Genomic DNA, 5,679 nt, shown 5'->3' on the forward strand with positions numbered 1-5,679 from the left:
TCTGAGTAATGCCAGCGAGCCATTAAGACAATGAAGATTCCTTAATGACTGACTGCTGTATCTAGATTATGTCAATTAAGTTTAGCTGTGTATAATTATTAAGATGATGAGGATTCCTTATTGGTTGACTGCTGTATCTAGTTTATGTTAATTAAGTTAAGCTGTGTGTAATTAGTCGGATATATACTTCTCTGTCCCGTAATAAAGTGGCTCCCGCTGTATCAACCTTCACAAGTCGCTTGTCACACCCCCACCCCACTCCCCACCCCCATTACTTTGCCTAGCCAGACTGCGGAACCTCCTGAGGATAGGAGGAGGCTCTTATACCCCTGCAGGCAGGGTGGAGGGGACTCGCCCCTACAGGCAGGAGACCCTACCACCTCTGTGTGTAGGGGGTGGGGGGGGCGAGCTCCTATATCTCTACAGTTAGGGTAAAGCCGACTCACCTCTCCAGGGGAAAGACCCCTCATACCTGGGTGTGGGGGGTGGAGCTCTATACCTCTGCAGCAAGTGTATAGGGTACTCAACCCTCCAGGCAGGAGACCCCTCCCACCTTGGTAAAAGGGAGGGTTCTTATACCACAGCAGCCATGGTAGCAGAAGACCCCTCTCATCTGGGAGTCATGGGGAGCTCATATATGGCAGCAGCCAGGGAAGAGTGGAATACACCTCCAGGGTGGTGACCCCGCCTACCTGGGTGTCAGGGGAGCTCCTATACCGCTGCAGGCAATGTAGAGGGAATTCTACCCTCCAGATGGGAGACCCTTCCACCTGGGAGTCCTGGGAAGCTTCCATACCCCTGCAGCAAGATAGAGAGGACTCTAGCCTCCTGGCAGGAGACTCCTTCCAATGGGATGTCAGGGGAGTTCCTATACTGAAGCAGCCAGGGTAGAGGGGAATCCCACCTCTAGGCGGGAGACCCCTCCCATCTGCATGTCAGGAGGAGTTCCTCTACCGCTGCAGCAAGGGTAGAGTGGACTTGCCCTTCCAAGGGGAGAACCCTCCCTCCTGGGTGTCTGGGTGTGCTCCTATATATTTGCAGCCAGGGTAGAGGGGACTCGCCCCTTCAATAGGGAGACCCTTTCCACCTGGGTGTCGGGGGAGCTTGATTACTGCAGCGGCTAGGGTAGAGGGAATCACCCTACAGGCAGAGACCCCCTCCCACCTGGGTGTGTGTGTGGGGGAGCTCCTATACTGCCACAGCAGAGTAGAGGGAAAACGCCCCTCCAGGCCAAAGCCCCTCCCACCTGGGTGTACTGGGAGCTCTTATATGGCAAAAGCAAAAGTAGAGGGGACTCGCCCATCCAGGTGGGATACCCCTCCCACATGGGTGTCAGATGGAGCTCATATACCCTGCAGCCAGGTTAGAGGAGACTTGCACAGCAGGGGAGAGAAACCTCCCACCTGGGAATGGCGGAAATTCCTATAATACCGCCTTTGCCAGGGTGGAGGGGACTTGCCCCTCCAGGCGGAAGATCCATCCCACAAGGGTATCAGGCGAGTTGGGTTACCTATACAGCTGCAGCTGGGGTAGCAACAACTCGCCCATCTGGGGAGAGACGCCCCTCCCTCCTGGGGGGTAATAGGAGGCTCTTATACCATAGCAGCCAGAGTTGAGGGGACTTGCCCCTTCAGGCGGGAGACCCCTCCTACCTTCATGTCAGGGAGAGCATGTGTAGCACCACACCCAGAGTAGAGGGGTCTTTCCCCTCCATGTGGGAGTCTCCTCCCACGTGGGTGTCTAGTGGAGCTTCTATACCGCTGCAGCCAACATAAAGGGGACTTGCATGTCCAGAAACCAGACCCCTCCACCTGGGTGTCAGGGGAAGCTTGAATTGGGCCAAACCAGGGTAGAGGGGACTCACCCCTTCAGTCAAGATACCCCTCCCACCTGGGTGTCAGAGGGAGCTCATATGCCACCATAGCCAGGGTAGAGGGGACTTGCCCCTTCAGTAGGGAAACCCCTTCCACCTGTGTATCCAGTGGGAGCTTGTACACCACTGCAGCCAAAGTAGAGCATACTTGCCCATGCAGGTGGGAGACCCTTCCCACCTGGGTGTCAGAGGGAGCTCTTATACTGACAAAGCCAAACTAGAGGGGACTCTCCCATCCCAGAGGTGAGACCCCTTTCACCTGGGTGTCCTGGGGAGCTTCTATACCACTGAAGCCAGGATACTGGGGACTCGCCCTTCCAGGCAGGAGACCTGTCCCACCTGAGTGTCAGGGGGAGTTCTTATATGGTCAAAGCCAAGGTAGAGGGAACTAGCCCCTCCAGGCAGGATACCCTCCCACCTGGGTAAGGAGGGGGGCTCTTATATAGCTGCAGCCAAGGTAGAAGGGACTCACCCCTCCAGTCCAGACACCCACCTGGGTGTCAGGGGGAGCTCATATATCACCCCAGCCAGGGTAGAGAGGAGACACCTGTCTAGGCGGGAGACACTACCCACCTGGGTGTCTGAGGGGGCTTGCATACCATGGCAGCCAGGGTAGCAGGGACTCTCCCCTCCAGGGTAGCAGGGACTCCTCTCCTCTTGGGTGTCTGGGGGAGCTCATACACTGCAGTATCCAGGGTATAGGGTACTCACCACGGAAGGCAGGAGACTCCTCCCACCAGCGTGTCAGGGGAAGCTTGTATACTGCTGCATGCAGGGTAGAGCATACTTGCCCCTCCAGATGGAAGACCCCTTTCACATGGGCGTCATGTGGAGCTCATATACCTCCAATACCAAGGTAGAGGAAACTTGCCCCTCCAGGTGGGAGACAACTCCCACCTGGGAGTCATAGGAGCTCATATAACCCAGCAACCATGATAGAGGCAACTCGACTCTCCAAGCGGGAGACACTTCCCACCTGAATGTGTGTGTGTGTGGGGGGGGCTCCTATATTGCTGCAGCCAGGGTAACAGAGACTCACCCCTCTATGGGAGAGACCCTTCCCACCTGGGTGTCTGGGGAGCTCCTATACTGGGACAGCCAGGATAGAGGTGTTTGCCCCTGCAGGCGGAAGACCATTCCCACCTGTGTGTTCAGGGAGCCCTTATCGGGCACCAGTCAAAGTAGAAGGGACTTGTTCTTCCAGGTGGGAGACCCCTCCCACCAGGGTATCATGAGAAGCTCCAATACTGCTGCAGCCAGGGTAGAGGGGACTCGCCCCTCCAGTCAAGAGACCTGGGTGTGGGGGAAGCTCCTATACCATGCATCTAGGGTAGAGGAGACTCGCCCATGCAGGTGAAAGACCCCTCTCACCTGTTCCTTGTAGTAGGGCGAGCTTGTGTACAGCTTTAGCCAGGGTAGAGGGGACTTGCCCCTCCATGGGGGAAACCCCTCCTACCTGGGTGTCTGGAGGAGCTTGTATAATGCTGCAGCCAGGGTAGAGAGAACTTGTTGCTCCAGGCTGGAGACCACTCTCACCTGGGAAACAGGGGAGCTTGTATTCTGTCACAGCCAAGGGAGAGGGGAGTAGCCCATGTCAGGGCAAGCTTGAAAACTGCCACAGCCAGGGTAAAGGGTACTCGCCCCTTCAGTCAAGAAACCCCTCTAACCTGAGTGTGGGGGCGAGTTCCTATACCGCCTCAGCCAGAATAGAGAGGACTCGCCTCTCCATAAGGGACAACCCTCCCTCCTGGGGTCTGGGGTAGCTCATACACAGCCACAGCAAGGGTAGAGGGGACTCACCACTGAAGGTGGGAGACCCCTCCCACCTTGATGTCAGGGGAAGCTTTTATACTGTTGCAGCCAGAGTAGAACATACTTGCCCCTCCAGGCAGAAAACCCCTTTCACGTGGGTGTCGGGTGGAGCTCTTATACTTCTGCAGCCATGGTAGAGGGACTCGCCCCTGGGAGGGGACCCCTCCCACCAGGGTGTGATGGGAGTTCATATACCCCAGCAGCCATGGTAGAGGCGACTTGTACCACCTGGCGGAAGATCCATCCCACTTGGGAATTGGTGGGAACTTGTATACAATCACAGCCTGGATACAGGGGACTAGCCCCTCCAGATGGGAGACCACTTCCATCTGGGTGTTGTGGGGTGGGACTCCTATAATGCCACAGCTAAGGTAGCGGAGACTCGCCACTCCAGGGGAGACACCCCTCTTACCTGGGTGTTGGGGGAGCTTCTATTCCTCTGCAGCCAGGGTAGAGTCAACTCGCACCTCCAATTGGAGACCCTTCGCACCTGGTTGGGGGGAGCTCGGATACTGCTGCAGCCAGGGTAGAGGGGACTCACTCCTACAGGCTGGAGACCCCTTTCACCAGGGGTCTATACTATACTGCCAGAGCAAGGGTAGAGGAGTTCGCCCCTGCAGGCAGGAGACCTCTCCCACCTGGGTGTCCAGGGAGCTCTTATAGGAAACCAGCCAAAGTAGAGGGGACACGCCCCTCTAGGCAGGCGACGCCTCCCACCTGTGTGTCAGGGGGAAGTTGTATATCGCCCCTCCATGCGGGAGAACCTTCCCACCTGGGTTTCTGGGGGAGCTTGTATACCACCAAAGCCAGGGTACAGGGGACTTGTTGCTCCAGGCGGGAGACCCCTCCCACCTGTTTTTTTCAGGGGAAGCTAGAATACCACCACAGCCAGGGAGACCCCTCCCATCAGGGTGTCCAGGAAGCTCTTATATGCCACAACCCAAAGTAGAGGAGACTTGCCCCTCAAGGCAGGAGACCCCTCCCACCTGGGTGTCCTGGGAGCTCTTATATGGCACCAGCCAAAGTAGAGGAGAATCTCCCCACCAGGCGGTAGACTTCTCCCACCTGGTTGTCTGGGTTAGCTTGTATACCTCCTTATATACCTCCTCTTCCATGGCACAGGGGACTCCCTGCTCCAGGCGGGAGACCCCTCCCACCTGGGTGTCATGGGGTGGGCGGGGAAGCTCCTATACCACTGCAACTAGGGTTGAGGGGAAAACCCTCCTGCCTGGGTGTTCAGGGGGACCTCCTTTACCGCCACAGCCAGTGTGGAGGGGACTTGCCCCTCCAGTCAAGAGACTACTCTAACTTGGGTGTCAGAGGAGTCCTACACTGCAACATCCAGGGTAGAATGGACTCACCACTATAGGTGGGAGACCCCTCCCACTTGGGTGTTGGGGGTGGTGGTTCATATACCTCAGCAACCAGGGTAGCAGGGACTCCACCCTCCAGGGGAGATACCCCTCCCACTTGGGGTTCAGGGGAGCTGCTATACTTCCACAAGCCACAGTAAAGGGGACTCACCCCTTCAATTGGGAGACCCCTCCCACCAGTGTGTTTCGGGGAGCTCCTATACCACCACAGTCAGGGCAGAGGATTTAACCCCTGCAGGTGGGAGACCCCTCTCACCTGGGTGTCCAGGGAGCATTCATAGGACACCAGCCAAAGTAGAGGGACTCACCCTTACAGGCAGGAGACCTCTTCAACCTGGGTTTCCAGGGAAGCTTTATACCGCATTAGCCAGGGTAGAAGGGACTTCCCCCTCCTGGGGGATACCCCTCTTACCTGGGTGTCTGGGGGAGCTTGTATACTGCTGCAGCCAGTGTAGAGGGGACTCCTAACACCAGCCCGGAGGCCCGCCCACTTGGTTATTGGTAGAGCTCATATTACTGCTGCAGCCAGGGGAGAGGGGACTTGCCCCTCCAGGTGGGAGATGGCTTCCACCTGGGTGTTTGGAGAAGCTCAAATACCTCTGCAGCCAGGGTAGTGGAGAC

This window comes from Urocitellus parryii, chromosome 9 (genome assembly GCF_045843805.1).
Source record: "Urocitellus parryii isolate mUroPar1 chromosome 9, mUroPar1.hap1, whole genome shotgun sequence".
Lineage (NCBI taxonomy): Eukaryota > Metazoa > Chordata > Mammalia > Rodentia > Sciuridae > Urocitellus > Urocitellus parryii.